We start from the raw sequence: 8,902 nt of genomic DNA on the forward strand, positions 1-8,902 counted from the left end.
AAGGCACCAGATGTCCCCCCTACCTCTCACACAAAACTTGGTCATGTTGCACAATATGGCCAACCTCCCCTTATGTACAAACCATGAACGATGTTTACTGTCCATTACTAGGGCCAGCATCAAAATATGTAGCATAGGACATTGGCGAGCACAACACTTACACATGACGAATGGTTAACAGAAATGTAGAAGACAGAATAAGACAGATGTTTGTCTCCCCCCCACCCCCTTTCTTCAACTCAAGACCCTCCTTTTCTCCCCCTACCTCCTATATGGCAATACGAAGCCTATATAATAGACTAGGAAATATATCTTTGCATCTAACCCCTAATCCCTCCAAATTTAATGAGCGGTCAGCAATCTTTGCTTTTGATGTTCTGGTTTAATTTCACTATTTTACTTCTCAAATACCAGATTATCTTGTTATATATACATCCTTTGTGGAAAAAACAGTGAAAAAAGGACTAAATAGTCGGGAAGATTGGGAAAGACTTATACATTAAGTTATTAAATTTCCTGAAATAGGAATAAAGAGGTCAGCGATACAGGAGAGTAAAACCATACTGATATTTAACAATGTAACGTGACAGACAAGCTACAATTCATTTTCCCCTCTACCAATAAATTTAAGATCAGAAGAGGTCGTTACATCAGGGCATGATATACTAACTCCTTGCCCCTGTCCATTAATAATTTTTTCTTTAATATAGAGTGGGCATCTAAAGATCGTAGATGCTACACTGGAAGTTGTGAGTTGAACCATAGTGATCATATATCACTAAGAAGATTTGCCGATCCATACGCACCATGAGCTATTGATGTGGGCAATATTTGAAATTTAATTAAACATACTTTGAAATATCATCTTCAAACGAGCTCTGTCAAAACAATAGATACAAATGTTGTAATAACCACCCTTGACGATGTAACTATGCAGGGCTATAACCGAGGGTGAGATATTTCAAGATGGCCGCCACTATCATGTAACGAGAATATTCACGAAAGGTGCACATCATGCCTAATAAGAATTCGATATTAATAATTAATATCATGCCATAAAAGACTCCCTGATTAGATTAAGTGAGTGAGTAAAAAATGAAGAGGAAGTAAAATACCCGATAACTATAGGTATGTGTCACGTGATGGGGGTGTCCTTTGCCTTATAATTTTATTTTTAAATATCATCGCGTTAAAGATAAGAAAATAATATCTTAAACACAACATAAAAAGAAGTAGATGAGTGCAAAACGACGCTTTGTATCCTTTTAAAAAAGAAGGGACACGAATCAGTAAGGCGGTAACCGTTGACCTATGCGCCATGACGTAATAGGACTCGACCAAACAGCTGAGATCTCGATTCGGATCGTAACGCTGGTTGGATGCAGGGAGGCCGTACTACACTTTCAAGGTAAGCATTTGAGCGCGGATGATACTGTATCAGCAAGGGGGACATTCCGACGTCATATATCGAACTACCTGGCATACTGTTCTTTCTTTTTTTGCCCATTCCGGGTACCTTATCTCAATCCTACGCACTTGAGTATGGTGAAGTGCGATACCTACACCGAGGAGATCGTACAAATATAGAAACTACTCCTATTTTTGGTAACAGTGTATTTCTGTACCACTTATTTTAAACTAATCACAAGGCACCCTTCGATCTAGAAAGTGATTAATATTCAAGATGCATAGCTATTAAAAATAGAAACTATTAATAGGAGGCAGTTTCCGCTCACATCGATAATTATAGAAATCATCAACAAAAAGGCCTCAACATTTCGATGTGCGAATAATAAAGGTAGAAAATATACCATATTTCCCTTTTTTTCTCACAGGTCCTCGAAAGAAAGAACTATACATTTACTTTCTCCTGCACAGACTTATCTGAGTCTCCACAAGACCAGGTAAATTGACAAATAACTAATCCGCTCATTAGGGCAAAGTAACACATTATTTGCAAGGTCTTCTTAGGACATAAGTAACCTTTCCCCTAAGTCTATATATAACATTTATTTAGATCTAGAAAAGCTCCATGAAAATTACCCATGACGGTACCTCGAGGGTTTGGCAACATCCAAATGTGACTCACAAGGAGACCGTAACTGGCTTCTGGATAAAGCTGTCTTTCTAGGCAAGTTTAAATGTAAAAATCAATGTTGAGTTACCTCCCTTATTTGTGACATTGAGACCAATTGATTCTATGCCTATTTTGTATTCACTATTGTAGTTGATTAAAGATAAAAACCAACACGGTGGCTCCAACCAAACATCTCAGAATTTTAAATCTTTTCTAATTTGTATGTATAACACAAAATGTTTTGTAAAACTTTAAAGAGTTAGTCATAAGGCGGACAATATGATTGTAATTAAGTGCTGTTCATTGCCTTTAGACTTATGCTGTGAGGGATCTCCTTAGACAAGATAAGAATCTGATCATCAAGCATTGTTGTAACTCCACGAAGATAGAGAGATATTGTGAGGTATGTTTAAGTTCTAGACATATGACGATAATGAGAGGATTAGGGAAATAATTTGTAATGTCAGAAACTCAGGGATGTTATAATAATACAAATATTCTCCATTATTTAGAAAACTGTCCTGAAGAAGGTGAAACATCATTGGAATATCACCGAAACGCCACGTCGACTGCTGTTTTCTAAAAATATTTTGTGTATGAAATATCTATGTTTTTATGAACTTGTTGAGTAAATTGTATTTTAACCAGTATATGTGTAATAAATTGTACAAAATGATTTTTTGACAAACTCAGTTTTGGGTCTATTTGTATTATCCTGATGTTAGCTGACACAATGAATGATTAGTTTCCTTTATTTAAAAAAAAAAATACATTGTTATGTTGTAATTTTTGTATAGGTTTTTGTGCTCAAACCCTTATGACAAATCTGTGTCCATAGCTTTGTTCCGCCTCTAGGTTGCACCATAGGATTCCGTGGCAGCTTTGTTCCACCTCCAGGTTGCAACTTGGGATTCCGTGGCAGCTTTGTTCCGCCTCCAGGTTGCACCATGGGATTCCGTGGCAGCTTTGTTCCGCCTCCAGGTTGCACCATAGGATTCCGTAGCAGCTTTGTTCCACCTCCAGGTTGCACCATGGGATTCCGTGGCAGCTTTGTTCCGCCTCCAGGTTGCACCATAGGATTCCGTGGCAGCTTTGTTCTACCTCCAGGTTGCACCATGGCAGCTTTGTTCTGCCTCCAGGTTGCACCATGGGATTCCGTGGCAGCTTTGTTCCGCCTCCAGGTTGCACCATGGGATTCCGTGGCAGCTTTGTTCCACCTCCAGGTTGCACCATGGGATTCCGTGGCAGCTTTGTTCTACCTCCAGGTTGCACCATGGGATTCTGTGGCAGCTTTGTTCCGCCTCCAGGTTGCACCATGGGATTCCGTGGCAGCTTTGTTCCGCCTCCAGGTTGCACCATAGGATTCCGTGGCAGCTTTGTTCTACCTCCAGGTTGCACCATGGTAGCTTTGTTCTGCCTCCAGGTTGCACCATGGGATTCCGTGGCAGCTTTGTTCCGCCTCCAGGTTGCACCATGGGATTCCGTGGCAGCTTTGTTCCGCCTCCAGGTTGCACCATGGGATTCCGTGGCAGCTTTGTTCTACCTCCAGGTTGCACCATGGGATTCCGTGGCAGCTTTGTTCCGCCTCCAGGTTGCACCATGGGATTCCGTGGCAGCTTTGTTCCGCCTCCAGGTTGCACCATGGGATTCCGTGGCAGCTTTGTTCCGCCTCCAGGTTGCACCATAGGATTCCGTGGCAGCTTTGTTCCACCTCCAGGATGCACCATGGGATTCCGTGGCAGCTTTGTTCCACCTCCAGGATGCACCATGGGATTCCGTGGCAGCTTTGTTCCGCCTCCAAAAGTGACTGCGTGGAGCTGTATGTGCTCCACCCCTGCATGTTGACATGACAATGTTTTTCCGCAATCTTCAACACATTTGGAGCTTTGATTTGTACTTTCAGTGATGTACTAATCTCCCAATTGATTTTTTTTTCTGCGAAGACCGTGTGCTACGCTTGATTCCTCAGAAAACTGCAGGGATAAAACTGTTCAGTACCTGAAGGTGGTAGATTCCAGTCAGAGACTTGCGCAACATCTGCTTTGGTGTCTTAAATTTAAGTATGATTCGAAGCTATGCAACAAGTGCTCTCTAATGTGTCCGAAGGCCATCAGGGAGCTGGAGGCAAGGCTGTACATCACTGAGCATAAGAAGCAGGGCCAGCTGGGTGCCATGCCCCAGGTCCATTCCCACTTCAAGTGCTGATCACGTCCCCATCCTTGTGCAAATCCTGAAGAGCATGCAAAAAGGTCAGGCCTCCCCTATCACTACCACTCGAGGGACAGGTTGCACAGTTGACACTCCAAGGACCATAGTCTGGTGAAAACGTCAGAAGTGGAACCAATGCACCCCATGTTTACAGCAGCACTAGCAGCTTCACAGCAGGTTGGGGCCTTCAAGAAGGGTGTGCTGCAAGCACTTTCCTGGCACCCCAACCTCGTTTGGGCTCTGAATGGCCTCATACCAGCACCATGCTATGCTTCCAGTCCCTTGTTGAAGGTCATGTCAGACCTCCAAGACTGCAATTCCGGATTTAACCCAGATGCCGATCTAGGATCCAGAGAAAAGTTCAGCTAGATCCCGACCAATGTCTACAGTCACTAGGGCTCAGCCAGTAATGCTTGAGCAGCGCTCTTGCATTGATGCATCTTTAGTGCATCAAGGACTTATAGAGATGAAGAAGGGGTTAGCAACTTGCTTCACCCTATGCAGATGATGAACTTTATACAGACATCTGGGATGCAAGTGGTCTTAATACCCTGGCTGAAATGGGACTGGATTCCCCATTGGGCCCCTCAATCGAAGAAAGTGATTCTCTTGCTCTACTGTTGGCTAATATACGGAGTGACATTTTGCAACCTAGCCTCTTTTTCGAGCCCTTAGGACATTTCTATAAATCCCTGACGGGTGCTTTGGCTGCACCATAGGCAAAGCCCTGTTGGGGCCTGACACTAAGTCACAAAACAGAACTGATCTTGGTGACCCAGTCATTTTCACTCAGCATCTTTCAGCTGAGTGTCTTCTAGTGCAGCTTCACCCAGCAAAGTAAGAAAACTTAAATGACTTTCCTACTGCTCCACCTGATAGATAATCTAAACACACTTGGCAGGAGAGTTCCCTCCTCCACCAACTTAGTCTAAGCAAATACAGCAAAGCCCTCTGGGATATGGCAAGCAAGAGCTTGTATGCTCTTTCCAAGAAATTTCAGAACACTTTTGCACAGATATTATGTGATGCACAGGATGCAGCAAAATACATCTTGCAGGCCAGTCCAGACACCACAGACTGTGTGGGCTGCACTGTGGTCAGTAGAATGGCCATTCACCATCAGGCCTGGCTTCTCCTGGGACATGAAGGCATGATTCATGGACATGGCCCTTGGTGGTTTCAGACTGGGAAGTATTTGTGTTTATGTTTTATAGAGCACATTATGCTCATTAGGTGTCAAAGTGCTAAAGCATCTAAAAGAAGCAACCCCCGCGAAGGGTCAAGAGTGGGAAAACAGCCACATCTTCAATTTACTTCCAGAAGGCCATGTGAGATTGTAAGTTGGCTATCCGAGGAGGCAGTAAATTCCTACGTTTGGCAACTGTTATTGAGAAGGATCGGCCTCCCCATGGTGATAGACCGGTCCATCTGTGGAACGGTTCAAAGATAGTCATGCTCTAGCTCATTGATTGGGCTGGACAGCTCCCACCTGCCAGTTTTACCAACAATTTTAGAAGATTTGGGACGTCAGTAGGGAGCAGAATATGTTTTTACTGATTCCACCACCACCAAGCTGCCTTAATTCCTCCTTAGGGAGTCGTGTGAAGTCAGTGGTGGAACAGTACGTGTTTTTACCTGCCAAAATGGCAAGCAGTTACCTTTGACCAGTGGTAGGTCATCAGCCAAGGCTACGCCCTTCTCTTTTCGTAGACCTCCCTCTTCCAGTTTCTCCTATTATTGTTCAGACTTTAGCAGAGCATGCTTCAATCCCTGCCTGAGAGGTTCAGTTGTTACTGGCTAAATTGGCAATGGAGGTGCCAGAGGAGAAGAGAGGCAGCAGGTGATACACCAGCTATTTCGTGTTACCCTAAAAAGATAGCGGCCTCCAGCTAATTTTTGACCTTAGATTCCTGAACTCTTTCCTTCAGAAAGACAAATTCAAAATGTTAACCTTGGCCCAGGTTCCAGCCACTGTGGAACCACGGGACTGGATGGTGCCCTTGCACTTGTAAGGGTTGTACTTTTCCTTTCCTGTCCTGCAGGCACACTAGCATTTCCTGTGATTTACTTGGGCTAACAATCAATTTCAGTTCACTGTTCTTCCCTTTGGGTTCAGCTCGGCCCCTTGGGTATTCACAAAGGTGATGGTGGTAGTTTTGGCCCAGCTTCTGGATTGCACATCTTCCTGTTCTTTCTGGGCATGCTGTTGCTCCAGAATTTTTCTACTGAAGGTGATGCCACCTTTACATGTGGGACAATCTATATTACTCCTCTCTTCTCTCTGCCAATTCCCTCTAAAGAAGAAGAGTGGCTTTATTGGTTGGACCCCAAGAGGGCCCTCAGCTTTTACATGGACTTCACCGAGGAGCACCATGTATGCATCTAACTCAGAGGACTTCGCTAGTGCAGAGAAGGGTGGTCCGAAAACTGAGCCTTTCAGGGTGGACTGTTCTCTGCAGAAAAATGTGCTCTGCCTTAGCCAAGAAGACGCCTTCTGAGGGTGTTGGGGCTGATTCCATCAGGGCTAAGGCCCCCCCTGTGACCTAAGGCCATGGGTGTTAGGCGGCTACTTGGTTGTCTGTCTACATCTTCACTATGCATTACTTCCTTGATTCAAAGGTTAGCAGAAAAGGCAATTTTGTGCGCTCTGACCTGCAGGATTTGTTGGTGTGAAGTGCAGTCTTTAGGCATTCACCTTCTGATAGGTACTGCTTTGTTATCTATTCAAAAGGCAAGGAATCTACGGTTCAAATTATCCATCATAAAAACAAGTTAATTAACTTTGCCAATGCTTCTTCTAGTGTATATGCTATTTAACCACAGATTTCTCCCTACACACCCAGTCTGTCTCATGCAAGAGGAGATGAAATTCAGAAATCACTGTCTTGTGAAATCTGACCCACGAAAAGCAAGTTTCTTGGACTTACCACTTCTCCACAGCGTACTGTTTACATACCAGTGGGTTGGTCCAACGCTTTACATAGACTCTTAGGAGCATTATGGGAATGTGAGAAGGAAGCAGAATCTTCTCCTAACATGCCTCTTACTCGCCTACAGGGAAATCCCCCAGATGGCAGTGGGTTCAATATCTTGGACCTTCTGTTTGGGCACCTACTGTGTGGCCCACTCATCTTTTGATAGGTGGGAAGGAACTTGCAAGTCAACCCAAAAGGGTGTCGTTGTCTTTGTAATTGGCTTCAGAAAACTGATGGCATAATGCATGGACAAAGAAAAGCCTTCAGGCAAGCCAAGAGCTGCTGCAGTGGTATGACCGGAAAACAACACAGATTTGTACCAGAAGTTGGAAGAGTTGTTTAGGCTGATGCCCATTTGTCCCTGAGGTTTGGAAGGTGTGATTTGGACCATGCAATGTGGTGCAGAAGATCTCTGATGCAAGCTAACTGGTGAACACATATCTTCCATATGAACTGGCTAATACCATACCTCCTGTAAAACTTTACAGCAAACATATTGGCTATGGTAGGGGAGGTTGAGAATAGTGAGTTGCTCCATGACCTGTTGCACAGTGATGAGAATGGTGACTTATTAGAAGGGGATCATCTCGCTCCCGAAGTGACTCCTAAATCGAAGGAAGTGTGTAGAGAGGTCTTGGAATACTTTTCAATCTATTTTTGCTGACCCCAGGACTGACTGTGTGTGCATGGCATAGGTATGAGAATAGCTTGCCAGTGAACAGCAAGATGTGTAGGATGTTAGTTGGATCTAAGATTGCATCAAGGCAGAGGTTGCTAAGACTTGCTAGTGATGAGCTCTCTGTCAGGGACTGTCCGGAACTATGTGAAGAACACAGTCAGGGACTTGGGCAAGGACTGGGAACTGGGTAGAAAATGTACAGTGCACAGAAAGAGTAGTACAGCACTGCCCAGGATCACACAGGGAGTCAGAGGAGAAAAAGGGATCCAAAGGGGAAGCCTGTACAAGTGAACAAGATGGGTATGACTGAGAAAGGAAGGTCACTCACAAGGCAATTTAGCATTCAGAATAACTACACCCAGGATGAATGTGCAAGACTTATATATATAAAACAACATTAACAATAAAGGGGAGTGTGGGGTAAAGCACTCAGGAGCTCCACACAATAAGACTGAAGCTCAGTAAAATTCTCACCCACAATTGCTGTTACAGATACTGACTGCAAATACCCACATATAGGATATGCATGCAAAGGCAGGGTCTGTGGAGCTTATACCTATGGTGATGTTATAAATGTAACTCAAAGACAATACTCACAGTGAACAAGTAGCCAGCTGTGCCCACGAATCCTGGCGATTGAACAGGATCACGCAAGGGGGTAGAACTAAACACAAGCACAATAGACAAGGAGCTAGCAGGGAGGCATGCTTAACAGGAAAGGAAGGAAATCACAGTGCACACTTGGCAGAAAGCAGGTAACAAACATACAAGGCAACAGAAGCAAGACAGCAGAATAGAAAGACAGCAAACTGGAACCAAGGGAATGGGTAGAAAGGCAGGGACTGGAAAAGGATATACAGAAGGGGAGGCTACAAAGGTATCCTAGAATAGTGCAGATTCAGGAATAAAAAAAAACAGTAGCATTGAAGGCAGTGCTGGGGCTGGAACAAGAAATGCTGAGGC

The 8,902-nt window shown here is 44.0% G+C and overlaps 1 long non-coding RNA gene across 2 annotated transcripts; it reads left to right on the forward strand.

Annotated features, from left to right (window-relative positions):
* The first annotated feature begins 1,276 nt into the window (after nucleotides 1–1,276).
* Nucleotides 1,277–2,695, forward strand: LOC144753703 (uncharacterized). 2 transcript variants are annotated; one of them, XR_013594488.1, is made up of 5 exons: nucleotides 1,277–1,408; nucleotides 1,836–1,904; nucleotides 2,018–2,131; nucleotides 2,391–2,480; nucleotides 2,590–2,695. It is a non-coding gene; the product is annotated as an uncharacterized LOC144753703 (long non-coding RNA). The 2 variants fall into 2 exon arrangements; XR_013594489.1 differs by lacking the exon at nucleotides 2,391–2,480.
* The last annotated feature ends 6,207 nt before the right edge of the window (nucleotides 2,696–8,902 follow it).

Source organism: Lissotriton helveticus, chromosome 5_1 (assembly GCF_964261635.1).
Source record: "Lissotriton helveticus chromosome 5_1, aLisHel1.1, whole genome shotgun sequence".
NCBI lineage: Eukaryota > Metazoa > Chordata > Amphibia > Caudata > Salamandridae > Lissotriton > Lissotriton helveticus.